We start from the raw sequence: 21112 nt of genomic DNA, 5'->3' as shown, positions 1-21112 counted from the left end.
GACTGTGTTGGGTTTTGGCCATTCCTGTACAGTCTGTATCTTCTTTGGGTTCATTTTCACTCCTTCGGTTGAGATGATAAATCCGAGGAATTCCGTTTCCTGCGTGTGAAACTCACACTTTCCTGGTTGAAGGTATAGCTTGTATTCCTTAAGCTTTCGTAAAACCTTCTTAACATGCTCGACATGTTCTTCGCGTGTGCCGCTGGAGTACACTAGTACATCGTCCAGATACGCGGTAACAAAGATTCCGAGGTATTCGTGGAGCGCGTTGTTGATGACTGATTGAAAGGTTGCCGGCGCATTCGTCAACCCGAATGGCATAACCGTATACTCGAACAGTCCATACTTCGTCTTAAACGCCGTCATCCACTCGTGACCTTCTTTGATCCTGATTCGGTAAAATCCTTCCCGAACGTCGAACTTCGTGAACCACTTAGCTCCCTGGAGTCGATCCATGAGCTCTGTAATTAGTGGTAAGGGATATCGATTCTTCCGAGTAACGCTGTTCAACCTCCTGTAGTCGACACATAGTCGCCACTTCCCGTTAGGCTTCTTTACGAACAATATAGGCGAGGCCATCGGGCCTGATCCTGGTCGGATAAATCCCTTTTTCAAGTTCTTCTGGAGGTAATCCCGCAGCTCAGCATCGTGCTCGGGCGCTATAGGGTACATTCCTCCTGGGCTCAACTTCGCTCCTTCCTCCAAGATGATCTCGTGATCCCAATCCTGGTGTTCTGCTAAGTCTGTTGCTTCGTTTTCCTCGAACAGTTCCTTGAACTCTGATGTTCGGTATTCTGCTGGAACCGCCAGCAATGGTTCGTCATAAACGGACGCAACCTGTGGTACCGGTCCTTCCTTCGTGGTCGCGACCTGCCGTATCCAAATGACTCCTATTCTCTGAGGGTCCTTCGCATAGATTCTCGCGATCTTATGCGGCGAAATCACACCGAATCTCCCATCTGGGTTTGCGCGTTGATCCGTCGGGCGTGTTTCTCGTCGTATACCAGCAACCTTGTGCACAGGTTCTCGGCTGTGTATCGATTTCTTTTGCCAGTCGATGGCAGGGTTGTGCTCTAACAACCAGTCGTAGCCAATTATCATCTCGGTCTCACCAAGATCCATAATACTAATCTTCGTTCGGCTTTCTTGACCAGCCAGGCGTAACGGTACTGCCTCGGTCTCAAGTCGAATCCAGCCGTTCCCGTATGTCGTGGGACTATCGTCGGCTAATACCACTCGCATCGGCACCTTCTTGGTCCGATAGGGTATGTTGTTCTTCTCCACCACTCGGGGTGAGATAACGGTTCGTGCGGCCCCACTGTCTATGAGCGCCGTCACCTTGTGTCCGTCTATAAGTACCGTAGCCTGCAGCCGCAAATCTTGCGCTCCCAGTTCGCGTACTTCCTTAAGGGTCGTTTTAGGACTGCCTTCACCAGCGTGACCCTGTCCCTGGCGGCATCCTAGTTTTTTGTCTGCTCACTTCTCCTCTTCTTAGGAAAGTAGCCTTCGCCTTTCTTGGCGGAATAGTGTATCGTACACTGGTCGTCGTAACAGAAGCTCCAATGGGTATTCTGGTGCGGTATGTCTTCCTTCGCAACCTCCCTCATTGGCCCCGGCTTCTTCGTTCTGTGAATCGGGCATCCGTCTGCCTCACAGATGTTTGCTGATAGGGTGCTATGGAGGTAATCGTTCACTCCGCGAGCGTCCTCAAACTGTTGTCGGTGGAAGGTACATCCCTTCCTGCAATGCGTCCATAAGAGTCGTTCGTGGCTCTTTTCTTTGTTGGACCTTTCCTGACCCTGCCTAGGTACCCTAGTCGTCGTGACTCTTGGTCTTGCAGCTCTGTGCATCCTGCAGTTCTTCGCATTGCATTCCTCGGCGGATATCGTGCTATGGTAGTAGTCGTCTACCTTTCGAGCATTCCGTCGTTGTTCCCTGTGGAACTGGCAATTGGTCGTACAATTGATCCAGCATAGCTCTTCGTGAGCTTCCTTTTCTCCTGGCTGGTGCACCTGGCGATGCTGTACTCGACACTCGTTATGCCATAAGTTGATGTGGCAGCAATCGTCCTCGTTGTTCCTGGTTTCTTCTCGCTTCCTCAAGTGATAATCACACTGTCTTGGGCAGTCAACCCAACGTAGGCGCTCGTGTTGCTCCATTCGTTCCTTGAACGTCCGAGGCGTCTCCTCGTCATCAGATTCCTTGAATCTGGGTTGTTCCTGGGCAGCCCTGCAGGCAATCTCATCTGCTCGGGGTCCCGTGATTGTGATTCGTCCTTCGATATCGCAGTCGTTGGCTTGGTGCCTGGTATTTCCACAAATCCAGCACTGTTGGTTTCTTAGGCGGCGTAGTACCTCTGCCCCTTCAACCTGCCAATCCGTTGGTAGTGGTTCGTCCCACTTGAAGTCTTGGAGTCCTATCGCCTTCTGTACTAGCTCAAAGGCCTCATCGGTGGCTTGTCTTGCTTCGTCGTACAGGTCTAGGTCGCTGAGAGTCTCGTCTAGTTCCTCAGTCGGGTATGGTGTTGCCATCCGTAGCATTCCGATCTTAACCGCTCCTTGCTTGACTTCATTCTTCGGGCAGTCCCTACGGAAGTGTCCTACTTCGCCGCAGCGGAGGCATGCCTTACTGTCGTAACGCTTCTGGCGTTCTTCCTTGGAAAGACCGTCGTTAAACTTTCCTCGGGTTTTGTTCTTATCCTTAGACTTGTCTTGTACCTTGCCGGTCATGTACGTATCTCCGTCGTGATCCTTGTTGTTCCGATACCTTCGGGTGTTGGCGAAGGGTGGCCCTGGTCGATATCCTTTCTGGGCTTCCTTCCGTTCCCATAATCGTGTGTCGATTCTTGTTGCCAACTCGATCAACGAGTACAAATCCTTCGGCTTGTCGTAGTGTACAAGTTCGTCCTTGATATTTTCCTTCAGACCTGCTTCGTATACCGTCCGGAGTGCCGAATCGTCCCAATTGATTCGTGCCTGTAGTTGCTTGAACTCCGCCGTATAAGCTGAAACTGCTCTGGTCTGCTTCAGGCGAGATATAGCCTTCTCCGCCTGGCTTTCCGCGTCTACCTCCCCGAAGATGCGTCCCAATTCCTCCTTGAAGTTGGCCCAACTGCTGAACAAGGTACGCGTCTCGTCCTTCGTTCCTTTGTTGTCGATGTCTGTCAGAAAGTCCTCCACATAAGGTTGCATCCAGCTTGCCGCTTTTCCCTTCATGTGAGTGTTGGCCATAAGTATTTTTTCTTCGTCGTTTGGCACATCGTTGTAGCCGCAGTACAACTCGATGTTGGTGAGGAACGTCCGTAACCCTTCGCGGTTACCATCGTATTTGTCTGGGGTCGCCATCTTGGGTTTCTTGATAGGCTTTTCGTTTGGTGTGGCCATCAGCTGACTCGTGAGCTGATTGATCATCGCTTGCATCTCGGCCATCTGCCGTGCATGGATCGTGGCCTGGTGCCTAAGATTCCGCAACTCTCGTAAGTTGTGAGCGTCGTCGTCCACCTCGTCATCACTCGGGGTCAGCATCTCGTCATCGATTGCTGGAGTGGGCACTGGTCCGGGACTCTGGACTGGTCCACCGGCACCTGCCTGCGACTGAGCCTGGTTGCGAGACATCCTTGAATCTTAATCGGGCGTCCTAATGTTAATCTTCCTAAGTCCACTGAATCCGTGGGTGGTCAAAGTGTTACACGGGGTTTGGTGCTGATACTTCTCTAAGCTCGATCCGGGTTAGGGTGAGTGAGATGGTGTGAAGAGCGCCGTGAGGTATTTGTCTGGCGATACAGTGGAGTGGGCGTGCTTGTATAGAAAGTAACAATAGGTTGACAATTCCTAATCTATATCGAATAGACTAACAAGTATCAATCTTGTGAAGTTAAGTAACTAGTAAGAAAGTACAATTTGAGTTGACCACAACGAGAGTAAATAATGAAATCCATCCATCCTTATATCCTCATTGCTTCTAGTCCTAACATCTGTGACATCTCCCAAATGCCCTGGCATCTTGAGATGTTCGAGATGTCCCTGGCATCTCCCGATGTTGTGGCATCTGCCCTCTTGGCGGGATGTTACCTCTTGGCGAGATGCCAAGTCACGTGATCTACGCCCCGCGTTGATCATTACCTTCTGACGTGGACGTCCATAGGCTCCCTGCCTCCATCCCTTCGTCAAGGAGAGAATCCTTCTTGTTACTTGTAACAAGGGGGCCTTAAGAGAATTATACTCCTAATACTCCTATAAGGAAGAGAGAATAGAGAGTACTAGAATAGAAGTAATAAGGATATAAGGATAGATAGATTTTATTATTTACTCTTATTATAGTTAACTTAAATTATACTTTCTTACTAGTATCTTTACTTAATAAGATTATTACCTATTAGTCTATAGTAATATAGATTAAGTTATCTAACTTTTTATTACCTTTCTATCTAAGCACCCTACTCTACTATCTTACTAGATAAACTTTATAGAATACTAACGTAAGGCTTATTAGCTATAGTAGTAGACCTAACTAGAGTAGTATAGACCTAAACTCTATATAATACTTTAACTACCTATAGATTTAGTAGACTTAGGAAGACTAATATTAAGATACTTAATTAAGATTTAAAGATAGCTTATAACTAGGCTTAGTTATAGGTAGGTACTAGTAGACTAGTCTAAAGTCCTAGACTAGTGCCTACTCTAGTAATTAATAATGAGATACTAACCTTAAGTAATAATAAGGTAGATAATAATGTACATAACTTATAAGAGTTGTAGAATCTTAAGTACTAGGCTATAATCTATATATAGTAGATAGCTAAAATATAAGTAATAATTAATTAGCTTATAAGTTAGCTAATAGCTATACTAAATAAAAAGCCTATTAAGAAACCTAAGATAGTAACCCTAGATAAATACAATAGTAACTAAGAAGGGTTATAAATATTTCTTACTAATATTAAGTTATACTATAGCTATAATAATATACTAAATAATAAAAAAAAGATACTTATAGCTAATACTTATATAAAAGGAAAAGTAGTAAGCTAGATATAACCTTATATAGAGGACTTTCTAATAGATATTAATAATAAAGGAATAAAGGACGAGACGCGTACTTTATTTAGTAGTTAAGCTAACTTTAAGGAGGAATTAAGACGTATCTTTAGAGAAGTAGATACTAAAAGCTAGGTAGAGAAGGCTATATCTTACCTAAAGTAGACTAAAGTAGTTTTAGCTTATATAGTAGAGTTTAAGTAGCTATAGGCGTAAATTAATTAGGATAATTTAGTACTTTAGATAGTATATAAAGTAGGTCTAAAGAAAGCTATTAAGAATAAACTTATATACTATAATAAGCTAAAGGATTTATACTTATTAATTAAGTTAGTAATAAGAATTAATATATAATTATAGAAATAAAAGGAAGCCTAAAAAGAATATAGACTAGAGCTACCCTTTACTAATACTTAAAAGTATTAGAGTAATAAGAATTATAATAAAGATACGTATATAACTAATAAAGTATAAAATAAGTCTAAGGATAAGAATAAGACCTAAGAAAAGTTTAATAATAGTCTTTTTAAGGAAGAACGCTAGAAGCGTTATAATAGTAAGGTATACCTTTACTATAGTATAGTAGGACACTTCTATAAGGACTACTTAAAGAATAAAGTTAAGTAAGAAGTAGTTAAGATTAGGATACTATAGATAGTAATACTATACCTAACTAAGGAGCTAGATAAGACTCTTAGCGACCTAGACCTATATAATAAAGTAAGATAAGCTACTAATAAGGCCTTTAAGCTAGTATAGAAGGTAATAAAACTCTAAGACTTTAAGTAGAACAAACTACTACTAATAAATTAGTAGGTTAAAGAGGTAGAGGTACTACGCCGCCTAAGAAACCTATAGTACTAAATTTATAGAAATACTAAGTACTAAGCTAATAATTATAATATTAAAGGATAAATTATAATTATAAGACTCTATATAGAGGAAATTACTTATAAAGCTACCTAAGAATAACCTAGATTTAAAGAATCTAATAATAAGAAGACGCCTTAGACGTTTAAAGAATAAATAGAGTAATATAAGCGCTTATATTAGGTTAACTACCTAAGATAGTATAATTATTACTTAAGGAAGTAAGAAGAAACTAGAGATAATAAGAATAATTACTACTATATTAACTTATAGTATAATAAGTGTTAAGTATAGTACTACTAAGTATACTAGCTAGGAGAAAAGGAAGCTTATAAGGAGCTATACTAGATTAACTATATAACTAACTACTAGTTCTATAAGGAATAACGATAGAATACTTAAAAGGTAGATAACTACTACTATAGTATAATATTTACTAAGGAATATAATATAAAGAACTATAGGATATATAGAGTTATAAGACTAAAAGTTATAATAACTAGGGTACTTAGGTAGAGTTAAGAAAAGTCTAAGAAAGAAAAGAGCTATAAACAACTCTTATAGACGTATTATAGGAAGAGATACGCCTTCTACTAATAATAATTTAAGAATACTTATAGAGTAAATAATTATCTCTATAGTACCCTATTAGTAAATATCTATAAAGTAGATAGTTACCTAATTTATAGAATAAAGAAGCTAGGGCTAATAAGGGAGGTTATAAAGGAAGATATACTATACTAGAATATCTATTAGAGCTTCTATTATAATAACTAGTGTATAATATACTATTCTACTAAGAAAGGCGAAGGCTACTTTTCTAAGAAGAAGAAAGGTAAGTAGATAAAAAACTAGAATGCTACTAGAGATAGAGTTATACTAGTAAAGGTAGTTCTAAAATAACTTTTAAGGAAGTACGTAAACTAGGAGTATAAGATTTATAGCTATAAGCTATAGTACTTATAAATAAATATAAAGTAATAGCACTTATAGATAGTAGAGCTATATAAACTATTATCTTACTCTAAGTAGTAGAAAGGAATAATATACTCTATTAGACTAAGAAGGTACTAATATAAGTAGTATTAGCTAATAATAGTCCTATAATATATAGAAATAGCTAAATTTAACTTAAGGCTAAGGCTATATTATTACGCCTAGCTATTTAAGAAAGCTAAATAAAGATTAGTATTATAGATCTTAGTAAAACAAAAATAATAATTAGCTATAACTAGTTATTAGAGTATAACTCTACTATTAACTAGTAAAAGAAATTAATATATAGCTAAGAACCTATATATAAAGTTACTAGTATATAATAAGAAATACGCTTAATAGATTAACACGCGAACCTAGATAGAAGATTTAGTATAATTTTACTATATAAGATTATAAGAATCTATATAAAGAACCTTTAGAGAGTAGAAGTTATTTAAATATAGTAGGTTACGACTATAAAGAAAGGACTAGTACTATAGGTTATATCTATCTATAACGAACTATTACTAGCAATTTTAGTAGAATACTAAATATTAGAGTTTAAAGAACTATTTAAGGAAAATAAAGTAATAAACTTAGTAAAATACTAGGATTAGAATTATAAAATTATCTTAGAGAAGAGAGTAAAGTTAAGCCTAGGAGGAATATACTCTATAGCGCCTAAGTATAATACTAAGCTATAGAATTACCTCTAGAAGAACTTAAAAAAGAGATTTATCTAACTAGAATTAGGCCTAATAGCCTCGCCTATATTATTTATAAAAAAGCCTAATAAGAAGTAGTAACTATATATTAACTATAAGAGGTTAAATAGTATTACTTAGAAGAATTAATATTTTTTACTACTAATTATAGAGCTTATAGATTAACTCTAGAGAGCTAAGTAGTTTATAAAGTTTAATATTTAGAAAAGATTTTACTAAATTAAGATTAAAGAAGGCTATAAGTAGATAATAGCGTTTAAGACGAAGTATAGACTATTTAAGTATATAATTATACTATTTAGGTTAATAAATGCGCTAGTAACCTTTTAATTAGTTATTAATAACGCGCTCTATAAGTACCTTAGAATCTTTATTACTATATATCTAGACGATATACTAGTATACTCTAGTAGTACACGTAAAGAATATATTAAGTATATTAAGAAGGTCTTATAGAAGCTTAAGAAATATAAGCTATACCTTTAACTAGGGAAGTATAAGTTTTATATATAAGAAATAGAGTTTCTTAAATTTATTATCTTAACTAAAGGAGTAAAAATAAACTCTAAGAAGATATAGAATATATAGGAATAGCTAAAACCTAATATAGTTAAGAATATTTAATCCTTTCTAGGATTTACGAACTATTATTAAAAGTTTATTAAAGATTACTTAAAGATTATAGCACCCCTTATAGAGATAATAAAAAAGAAAATAAGTTTTAAATAGGAATAGGAATATTAGAAGGCTTTTAATTAAATTAAGTAGATATTCCTAGAGGCGCTAGTACTTAAGATATATAGCTCTTAGCAACCTACTAGAGTTAAGACTAACGCGTCTAACTACGTACTTAGAGCTATATTATTATAGTAGTATATAGATAAGAAATAGAGACTAGTATTCTACTATTTATAAAAGTTCTTAGGAGTAGAACTTAACTATAATATTTATAATGAGGAACTACTTAGAGTAGTTAATACCTTTAAATAATAAAAGGTGTACCTATTAGGACTCTCTAATACGATTAAAGTTTTTACTAATTATTAAAATTTAATAAGTTTTATAATAATAAAGAAACTTAACTAATAATAAGTCTAATAAGCTAAGATACTTACTTAGTTTAACTTTAAGATTATGTACTACGCGGAAACGCTTAATAGAGTAGTAAATACTTTAAGTAGAAAGTTTAATTTACGTAAAGAGGGTTATAAGGAACTATATAACGCCTTACTTAAGATAATACCTAATAGTAGTCTAAAGTACAACTAGCTAGAACTAGCTAAGGTAGCTAAGGTGGCTAAGTAGGTAAAAACGCTATAGTAATAATAGTAGTAGTAGGTAGCTAGCTAGCAGTTTAAGCCTAACGAAGCAGGCTCTAATAAACTATTAAATAATAAGTAGAAGTACTAAGATATAGTTTTAAAGAATTAAATATATATACCTCTATATATAAGATTAAGTCTTATATAGAAACTATACGAGTTTATAGAATATAGATATATAGAAATTAAAGAAATAGTTAGATAACTATCTAAGGTATTTATAATACTACGTATACGTACAAAGGTATAGAAAATACTAGGTAACTATTTAGTATATTACTAGAATAAGCCTAAGAGATATAAGCTCTATAGCCTATTATAACTTTTATAGCTACTATCTAGACTATAGATAAGTATAATAATAGACTTTATAGTAAAGCTTCTAAAATTATTAGAACTAGAATTAGCTTAATTTTATAATATAATATTTATAATTATAGACTAATTAACTAAGGTAGTAAAGTTTATACCTATAGAAGAGACTATTATAGTAGAGGAGTGCGCGTATAAAGTTACTAAAGTATTAGTATTAGAGTATAGAATACCTAAAGAGTTTATTACTAATTATAATAAACTATTTACGTCTAAATACTAGAATATATTCTTAGTAAAGTTAAGTATTAAGAAGAAGCTTTTAACAAGCTTTTACTTAGAAATAAACAGCTAGATAGAAAGAATAAACTAGATATTAGAATAGTACCTATAGATATACGCTAATAAATTATAGAATAACTAGGTAGAGTTGCTACTAATAGTATAATTAGCCTATAATAGTATAAGATCTATAATAATAAAGCATTTACTACACTACGCGAACTATAGATATAAGCTAGTAGCTTATTAAGATCTAAAGGATATTAAGAGTATTATAGTAGAGGTAGATGATAAAGCAAAGCTTATATAAGATTTATATAAAGAATTAAGTAAGAATATAGCTTAATAGAACCTTATAACATCTAAGATAGCGAATAAATAGAGGATTAAGAGACTAACCTTTAAGAAGAGAGATAAAGTTTTCCTATTATAATAAAACTTAAAAACTAAACAACTATATAAAAAATTAGATAACCTCTAAGTAGGACTATTTAAGATTCTAGAGGAAATAGGAAAAGTAAACTATAAGTTAAAACTTTTATAAGGTATATAAATCTACTCTATCTTTTATAAGAAACTTCTAAAACTAGCACCTCTAGATACTAAGCTAGTAATAGATATAGAGCTTAAAGACGATAAGTATAAGGTTAAGGAAGTTAAGGACCTATAGAAAATTAGTAGTTAGTAGAAGTACTTAGTTAAGTAGCAAGGATAGCTTAAGAGCTATAATACTTAAGAACCTAAAGGAAATCTAATAAACTATAAGTTACTAGTACGTAATTTTTACTAGAAATATTTAAAGAAGTAAGAACTAAATTCTTAAAAGAAAGATAATAATTAAGGAATAAGAAAGAGTTAAAAGAAGAGGAATAATTAGCTTATAACTAGCCTAGGTTAGTTAACTATATAAGTAGCGATAGTTTAGTTATTAGAAAATCTATACTAGAGGTAGAGTTCCCCTTAGCCTTCTCTTTCTTATAATTCTAAAGACTTAGAAGAGTATAGTTATAATTAGCGTATACTTACTCTTATTTCTTAACCTTTAGGAGCTCGCGACGAAGTCGCGTAGTCTATTCTTTAAAATAAGCGAGCTTAAGATGCTTTTAACGCTTCTTAGCCTTAACCTTTTCTTACTCTTCTTTAGTTATAAATAAACTATACTTAGCCTTTATAGTAATATAACTAGCGCACTACTTAGATATAGTATCTACAAAGTAATAAAGGTTCTTCTTCTTATAGCGCTTATAGTAGAAAGTTATCTCTTTTTTTTAATAATAGATCTTATTAGACTAAGCCTAGCGACGTTAAGTTAAGGTTATTATAAGAGCCTAATAAGAGGAAGACGGGACTTTAAGTATAGTTAGAAAGGCTAGAGTTAAGAAGAGATAGTTATAATAGCCTAGGGCCTACTAACCTTATATATAGCTAACGATTTAACACGCAGTATAGTAAAATAATAATCTAGAGTATTAGGATAATACGCCTAAGAGAGGGGATAATATTATAAGTAATAAGAAGGATTCTCTCCTTAACGCGGAATAATAAGGTTAAAGACTAACTACGTCTACGTTAGAAAGTAATAACTATTGTAAGGTAAGAGGTTACGTAATATATATACTCTTACTAAGAGCCTTACTTCTAGAGTATAGGGGGCCTTAGAAGAATTATACTCCTAATACTCTTATAAGGAAGGGAGAATAGAGAGTACTAGGATAGAAGTAATAAGGATATAAGGATAGATAGATTTTATTATTTACTCTTATTATAGTTAACTTAAATTATACTTTCTTACTAGTATCTTTACTTAATAAGATTATTACTTATTAGTTTATAGTAATATAGATTAAGTTGTCTAACTTTTTATTACCTTTCTATCTAAGTACCCTACTCTATTATCTTACTAGACAAACTTCACAGAATACTAACGTAAGGCTTATTAGCTATAGTGGCGGACTTAACTAGAGTAGTATAGACTTAAACCCTGTGTAACACCTAGATTAGAGTAATCTAGCCTAGATTAGAGTATTCTTACCTATATCGCGTCTACTTTTACTTTTATTACTACCTACGCTAGCGCTAGCTAGAAGATTCTAGCCTACACTAGGGCCGCGCTATAGCTAATTAGCCTAAATTAGCCTAGCTTAGCTATATAGGCTCCCTACTGCTATATATTAGGTTAGCTCTACTAAGTTTCTTATTTCTCTTATACTTATTTCTATTTTTAGATACTCTAAGTAGTACTATTCTTTATATCTTTACTTCTCTTCTTCTTCTTCTTTTCTTTAGTAAGCTAGAGGGGCCTAAATTAGGCTTATTTATACTAGTCTAGCTTCTTTTAGCTTACTTCTTCTCTATTTTAACTATATAAGTATAAGTTAACTTCTTTAAATACTAGTCTATTTAAGCTACTCTACTCTAAGCTATATAGGCTTATATTAATATATTTAAGAATATATAAGCTATACTTATACTATTATTAACTAAATAAGACTAATTTAGACTAATTTACTATAATATTAGATAATCTAAGTAAGATTAATAAGATTATAGCCTCTAACCTCTTTACTAAGAAAAGTAAAGTATTATTCTAGTTATATATATACTATTTAATAGCGTATTTATATAAAGAGCCTATTATATTTAGTAAAGTAGACTATATATTACTTAACTATACTAAGAAGTATATTACTTATATTTTCGCTCTATATAAGGTTAAACCTACTAATAGTAGTACTACTATATAACCTTTTAAGTATTTATAATATATATTTATTAGTTATAACTATTATATAGTAAGTTAGCTTATGTTAGCTTAGATTAGAGTACTTTAAGCTAATTTAAGTAGCTTCTAAAAGATATAGATATTAATTAAAAGAAGATTAATAAGTAGCTTTAAAAGATTATAGATCTTTATAAGGCTTCTATACCTAACTAAGATTAGATTAATACTACTTATTTTAAACTTTAGAAGCTTATTAAGCTATATATTAAGTTACTTAAGGCGTAAGTATACTATTTTAGCCTAGATTAAGGCCTTATTAGCTAATTTAACTTAGATACGCCCCCCTATTATAAGAAGTTAACCTTATTTACTAGTACTCTTATAGCTAATAAGAAACTTACCTTTAGTATCTTTAAGGAAGCTTCTAAATATAGTTATAGTAACTATATAGCTAAAAGAGCTACTAAAGCTAAGCTTATAGAGACTAAGACTAAGAAGATTCTTAAGTAGTTCTTTAGTAATAATAGCACTCCTTATAAGTATATAAGTAGCTCTTTTCTTCTTTTTTAATATATTATAGCCTTTAAGAACTTAAATTAGCTTAAATTAAGCTCTATAAGACTTTACTAACTTAATTATAGAAGATTAATATTAATACTATTAAAAATAAGTACTATACTAAGATTTAGAACCTTAATATAGAGATTATATAAATTTATACTAATACTACTACTCTTAGTAATAAAGTAAAAAGTAGTACTAGTAAATTAGTAAATACTAAGTAGAAGAAGTAAAATAGTCTTTAAGTACGCCTTAATAGACACCTTAAGAATATTAGTAGTAGTTCTTAGTTAGTTTATAGTCTAGTAGTTTATTATAGTTTATTTTATAGTAATTTAGTCTAAAATAGACTAGATTAGGCTTCTCTAAGTTAGAAGAGATTTTATTTATTTTAATACCCCCTAATAGTAGTAAATAGAATTCTTAGTTCTCTTTCTTTTTTCTTTTCTTTAACTTTATAATTTTTTAAAATTTTCTAAGTCTAAAATTAGAAATAAAAGTACCTCTTAGTAGGCTAATAAAAGCTTATTTAGGCTAATTTAGCCTATAATAGGTAAAAGTAATATAAGTTAAGCTTTATTATATATATATACTATTAAATACCTTAAAAACTATTCTTCTTTAGAAAATTAGAGTAAAGATAAACTTTATACGTTAATTTAGCTCTTTTTATACCTTTTTAGCTCTTTTTAGCCTAGCTTATAGTTTAAATAAGTTAGTTTAACCTCTTCTAGTACTTATTAAGTATTTTTTATATAATATAGGCTATAGATTCTTATATATTTATAGAATTTCTATAACTAGTCTATTTTACTAAGTATTCTTATTAATTATTCTTATTCTTTTAATAATTAATAATTTTATTTATAATATATATATTATCTCTATAACTACTTAGTTTCTATTTACTTAGTTATTTTAGATATAATATTATACTATCTTATATATATAGTTCTAAGAGTAATATATAAAAGACTAGATAGATATTTTATAGTTTAAGAAAGTTTACTTTAAATAATTATAGCTTAATTTAGTCTAAAATAGTCTCTAATCTAATATATTTCTAGTCTAACTTTTTTTTTAGTCTTAGTAATTTTATATTTTAGTTTAATAGTAGAATCTAATTCTCTACTTTAAAAGATATTAGAATTCTCTTCTAGTTAGTATACTTCTTTTAATATTCTTATACTATTAGAATTTTCTATTTATATTCTTACTATATATTAATTACCTTTAACGTAATTTAGTAAGAAGCTAGATTTTCTCTACTAGATTAGTGTTACACAGAGTTTAGATCTATACTTCTCTTACTAGGTCCTATACTATAGCTAATAAGCTTTACGTTAGTATTCTATAAAGTTTATCTAGTAAGATAGTAGAGTAGAGTACTTAGATAGAAAGGTAATAAAAGGTTAGATAACTTAATCTATATTACTATAGACTAATAGGTAATAATCTTATTAAGTAAAGATACTAGTAAGAAAGTATAATTTAAGTTAACTATAATAAGAGTAACTAATAAAATCTATCTATTCTTATATTCTTATTACTTTAGTCCTAGTATTTAGCTAAGCTACTAGTATCTTAGATATTGTTAGTATCTCTAGATGTTTTAGTATCTCTAGAGAACTTAGTATCTCTAGATATTTTATCTTAGTAAGATACTAAGTTACGTAATCTATACTTTATATTAATTATTACCTTTTAATATAGATATTCTATAGGCTTCTTACCTCTTATCTCTTTATTAAGAAGAGAATCTTTCTTATTACTTATAATATTATCCCCCCTCTTAGGCGTATTATCTTAATACTTTAGATTATTATTTTACTACGCTATATATTAAATTATTAACTATATATAAGGTTAGTAGGCCTTAGGTAATTATATCTATCCTTTTTATAACTTTAGCCTTTCTAACTATACTTAAGATCTAAAAATAATATACCTTCTATTTTTAAACTTTAACTAAATAAAAGCGTACTTATACTTTATAAGCTAAAGAAGAAAGTATTAAAATAAATTTTTATTATAAGCGCTATAAGGAGAAGAAGATATATTACTTTATTAAAACGTCCTCTAGCTATTATACTAAGTATATCTTAGTTAGCGCTAAGTATAGTTTATTTATTTCTAAGAAAGAGTAGAAAGAAATCTAAGTTAAGTAAGAGCGTATAGAACTAGAACTTACTCTTACTAAAAAGGCTACTATATATACTTATTATAAGCTTCTAGAAGTAAAGAATAGAAAATATTCCTTTACACGTTATAATCTTATAATAATTACTATCTAAGATTATATAAAGAAGTAGGCTAGAAAGAGCTTAGCTCTTAGAAGTATAGGCCCTTTTATTATTAAACTACTACTATCTAAACTATTAGCTAATTTAGGCTAGTTATAGGCTAATTCTCTTAATTCTTCTTTTAACTATCCTTTTCCTTTTTCTCTTCTTATAGAGCCTAATTACTCTACTCTAAAGTTAACTTTTATTTCTCTAATTATCTCTAGTAGAAATTATATACTAGTAACTTATTATTTATTAGATTTCCTTTAAGTTCTTAAGTATTATAGCTCTTAAGCTATTCTTACTACTTAACTAAGTACTTCTACTAATTACTAATTTTTTATAAGTCCTTAACTTCTTTAACTTTATACTTATTATCTTTAAGCTCTATATCTATTACTAGCTTAGTATCTAAAGGTACTAGTTCTAGGAGTTTCTTATAAAAAATAGAGTAGATTTATATACTTTATAAGAGTTTTAACTTATAGTTTACTTTTCTTATTTTCTCTAGGATTTTAAATAGTTCTACTTAGAGGTTATCTAATTTTCTATATAGTTATTTAGTTTTTAGGTTTTATTATAATAAGAAAACTTTATCTTCTTTCTTAAAAGTTAGTTCTTTAATTCTTTATTTATTCGCTACTTTAGATATTATAAAGTTTTATTAAGCTATATTTTTACTTAATTCTTTATATAATTCTTATATAAGCTTTACTTTATTATCTACTTTAATTATAATACTCTTAATATTCTTTAAATCTTATTAAGCTACTAGCTTATATTTATAGTTCGCGTAGTATAGTAAATACTTTATTATTATAGATCTTATGCTATTATAGGCTAATTACGCTATTAGTAGTAACTTTACCTAGTTATTCTATAATTTATTAGTATATATCTATAGGTACTATTCTAATAATTAGTTTATTTATTCTATCTAGCTATCTATTTCTAAGTAAAAGCTTATTAAAAGCTTCTTCTTAAGACCTAATTTTACTAGGAATATATTCTAGTACTTAGATATAAATAATTTATAATAATTAGTAATAAATTCTTTAGGTATCTTATATTCTAATTCTAATACTTTAGTAACTTTATACGCGCACTTCTTTACTATAATAGTCTCTTCTATAGGTATAAACTTTACTACCTTAGTTAATTAGTTTATAATTAATAGTATTATATTATAAAATTAAGCTAATTCTAGTTCTAATAATCTTAGAAGCTTTACTATAAAGTCTATTATTATACTTATCTATAGTTTAAATAGTAGCTATAAAAGTTATAATAGGCTATAAGGCTTATATCTCTTAGGTTTATTCTAATAATATACTAAATAGTTACTTAGTATTTCCTATACCTTTATATATATATCTAGTATTATAAATACCTTAGATAGTTATCTAATTATCTCTTTAATTTCTATATATTTATATTTTATAAATATATATAGTTCCTATATAAGACTTAATCTTATATATAGAAGTATATATATTTAATCCTTTAAAACTATATCTTAGTACTCCTACTTATTATTTAATAGTTTATTAGAGCCTGCTTTGTTAGGCTTAAACTACTAGCTAGCTACCTACTATTACTATTATTACTATAGCGTTTCTACCTACTTAGCTATCTTAGCTACCTTAGCTAGTTCTAGCTAGTTATACTTTAGACTATTATTAGGTATTATCTTAAGTAAGGCGTTATATAGTTCCTTATAACTCTCTTTATATAAATTAGACTTTCTACTTAAAGCGTTTACTACTTTATTAAGTATTTTTATATAGTATATAATCTTAAAGTTAAACTAAGTAAGCGTCTTAGCCTATTAAACTTATTATTAATTAAGTTTTTTTATTATTATAAAACTTATTAAGTTCTAGTAATTAGTAAAAACTTTAAATATATTAAGAAGTTTTAATAAGTATATCTTCTATTATCTAAAGATATTAACTACTCTAAGTAGTTCTTTATTATAAATATTATAGTTAAGTTCTACTCTTAAAAACTTTTATAAATAGTAGAATACTAGTCTCTATTTCTTATTTATATACTACTATAATAATATAGCTTTAAGTGTATAGTTAGATATGTTAGTCTTAACTCTAGTAAGTTACTAAGGGCTATATATCTTAAGTACTAGCGCCTCTAAGAATATTTACTTAATTTAATTAAAAGTCTCTTAATATTCCTATTCTTATTTAAAACTTATTTCTTTCTTTATTATCTCTATAAGAGGTACTATAATCTTTAAGTAATCTTTAATAAACTTTTAATAATAGTTTATAAATCTTAGAAAGGACTAAATATCTTTAACTATATTAAGTTTTAGCTATTTTTATATAGTCTATATCTTCTTTAGGTTTATTTTTACTTCTTTAGTTAAGATAATAAATTTAAGGAACTCTATTTCCTACGTATAAAACTTATACTTTCTTAGTTAAAAGTATAGCTTATATTTCTTAAACTTTTATAAAACTCTCTTAATATACTTAATATATTCTTTATATATATTACTAGAGTATACTAGTATATTATCTAGATATATAGTAATAAAGATTCTAAGGTATTTATAGAGCGCGTTATTAATAATTAATTAAAAGGTTACTAGTATATTTATTAACTTAAATAGTATAACTATATACTTAAATAGTCTATACTTTATCTTAAACGCTATTATCTACTTATAACCTTTTTTAATCTTAATTTAGTAAAATTCTTCTTAAATATTAAACTTTATAAACTACTTAGCTTCTTAGAGTTAATTTATAAGCTCTATAATTAGTAGTAAAAGATATTAATTCTTTTAAGTAATACTATTTAACCTATTAAAATTAATATTTAGTTACTACTTTCTATTAAGCTTCTTTATAAATAATATAGACGAGGCTATTAAGCCTAATTCTAGTTAAATAAATCCTTTCTTTAAGTTCTTCTAGAAGTAATTTTATAGCTTAGTATTATACTTAGGCGCTATAGAGTATATTTCTTTTAGGCTTAACTTTACTTCTTCCTCTAAAATAATCTTATAATTCTAATTCTAGTATTTTACTAAGTCTATTACTTTATTTTTCTTAAATAATTTCTTAAACTCTAATATTTAGTATTTTACTAGAACTACTAATAATAGTTTATTATAAATAGATATAACTTATAGTACTAGTTCTTTCTTTATAGTCGCGACCTACTATATTTAAATAACTTCTACTCTCTAAGAGTTCTTTATATAAATTCTTATAATCTTATATAGTAAAATTATACTAAATTTTCTATCTAAGTTTACGCGTTAATTTATTAAGTATATTTCTTATTATATACTAGTAACTTTATATATAGGTTCTTAGCTATATATTAATTTCTTTTACTAGTTAATAGTAGAGTTATACTCTAATAACTAGTTATAGCTAATTATTATTTTAGTTTTACTAAGATCTATAATACTAATCTTTATTTAGCTTTCTTAAATAGCTAGGCGTAATAATATAGCCTTAGCCTTAAGTTAAATTTAGCTATTTCTATATATTATAGGACTATTATTAGCTAATACTACTTATATTAGTACTTTCTTAGTCTAATAGAGTATATTATTCTTCTCTACTACTTAGAGTAAGATAATAGTTTATATAGCCTTACTATCTATAAGCGCTATTACCTTATATTTATTTATAAGTGTTACACGGGGTTGGGTGCTAATACTTCTCTAGGCTCGATCCGGGTTAGGGCGAGTGAGATGGGGTGAAGAGCTCCGTGAGGTTTGTCTGGCGAGACAGTGGATTGGGGTGCTTTAGTAGAAGGTAACAAAGGTTTGACAAATACCTAATCTATATTGCTATAGACTAACAGGTAGCAATCTTGTTAAGTAAAGTAACTAGTTAAAGTAACTAGTAAGAAAGTACAATTTGAGTTGACCACAACGAGAGTAATAATGAAATCTATCTATCCTTATATCCTCATTGCTTCTAGTCCTGCCATCCCATCCATCCCATCTTTTCCACTCTTGGCGGGATGTCTAGGATGGACTGCCATCCTAAGGCCCACTGCCATCCCAAGCTTGGCGGGATGTCTTGTCTTGGCGGGATGGCACATCACGTGACTCTGAGCCCCGCAATACCCATTACCTTTTGACGTGGACGTCCCTAGGCCTTCAGCCATCTCGTCATTTGTCAAGGAGAGGATCCTTCCTGTTACTTGTAACATTACCTCCCCCTTTAGGGCTATCGTCTCGATACCCTGGAATATCGTTTTGCCGTGCCGCGTGTTGAATCGCTGGCTGCATATAAGGTCGGTAGGCCCCGGGCCATTATAACCGTTCCTTCCTGACTCCAGCCTTCCTAACCATGCCCAAGGTCCCGTCTTCCCGTACCCGTGTTCGCGCTCAAAAGTCGAACGAAGAGCGTTATTCCCGTGCTGATCGTGTAATAGAGCAAGGGAACGAGATGACTTCTTATCGCTGTTCTCGTTGCGAGGAGAAGAACCTTCGTTGCTTCGTGGACACTGCAACTGGCCGTTGCGCTGGTTGTATTTCTGTGAAAGCTGAGTGTAGTTTGTTTGTTTCTGAGGAAGAGTGGGAACAGGTTCAGCAGGAGCGTGAGCAGAAAGAGTTGGAAGTGGCTCGATTGAAGGCGCAGCGTGCTCAACTGGATGCTCAACTATCCCAGCAAGAGGTGGCGCTTCTGGAGGTGAAGTCTCGCGAGCGGTCCTTTGCTCGTCGAGATCTTGCTGTTCTTTCGTTCCAGGGTCGTGCGAAAGAAAAGGCCGAGGGGGGCTCAGCCCCTGGTACGGACCCTCCATCAACCGGACCATCGCTATCCGGACCCTCGACTGACCCGGGCTGGTTACAGGCTGATTACTCTTCTTCCTATGATCCTTTGTCTCTTGACTTCTTCCTTTCCTACGAGAATCCCATTCTCGCTTCCGTGGGTGTTTCCGATGGTACTCACGTATCAGTGACTTGTAGTTCGTTAGGTTTCCTTCAGGTTCCCAAGTGTTATGGCTATCCGGCCATCCTTGCCACTTAGCTAAGTACTTCCACTGACTATCGATTTTCCGTAGGTCCTTGATTTCTTCGACCTCGTACTCGTCGTCTTTGAGCTCTATGTCCGTTGCTAGCTCGGCATCTGGAGGTGCTGGTTCCAGGAGTTTCTTATGAAAGACAGGGTGGATTCGCATGCCTTGTGGGAGTTTCAACTTGTAGTTTACTTTTCCTATTTCCTCTAGGATTTCGAACGGTCCCATTCGGAGGTTGTCCAATTTTCTGTATGGTCGTTTAGTTTTTAGGTTTTGTCGTGACAAGAAAACTTTGTCCCCCTTCTTAAAGGTTGGTCCCTCAATCCTTAGTTTATTCGCTGCTTTGGATGTCGTGAGGTTCCGTTGAGCTATGTTCTTGCTCAATTCTTCGTGCAATTCTCGCATAAGCTTCGCTTTGTCGTCTGCTCCTACCGCGATACTTTCAATATCTTTTGGATCTCGATGAGCAACCGGCTTATATCCGTAGTTCGCGTAGTGCGGCGAATGCTTCGTTGTTGCGGATTTCGTGCTATTGTAGGCCAATTGCGCTGTCGGTAGCAACTCTACCTAGTTGTCTTGCAATTTGTTGGCGTACATTCGTAAGTACTGCTCTAATGTCTGGTTCGTTCTTTCCGTCTGGCCGTCTGTTTCCGGGTGAAAGCTTGTCGAAAGCTTCTTCTTAACGCCTAACTTTGTTAAGAACGTGTTCCAGTATTTAGACGTAAACAGTTTATCACGATCGGTGATGAACTCTTCAGGTATTCCATGCTCTGACACTAGTGCTTTGGTGACTTCGTACGCGCATTTGTCTGCCGTAATAGTCTCTTCCGTGGGCACAAATTTCGCAGCCTTAGTTAATCGATCCACGATTACTAAGATTGTGTCACAAAATCGAGCTGACCCTGGTTCTAACGATCTCGGGAGCTTCACTATGAAGTCCATCGTTACACTTGTCCATGGTCTAGACGGTGGCTGTAAGGGTTGTAACAGGCCATAGGGCTTATGTCTC

The sequence above is a fragment of the Bipolaris maydis genome, assembly GCF_028858645.1.
Source record: "Bipolaris maydis strain C4 unplaced genomic scaffold PSV08scaffold_4, whole genome shotgun sequence".
NCBI lineage: Eukaryota > Fungi > Ascomycota > Dothideomycetes > Pleosporales > Pleosporaceae > Bipolaris > Bipolaris maydis.
The sequence above is the reverse complement of the archived record's forward strand: the minus strand, read 5'-3'. Positions refer to the sequence as shown.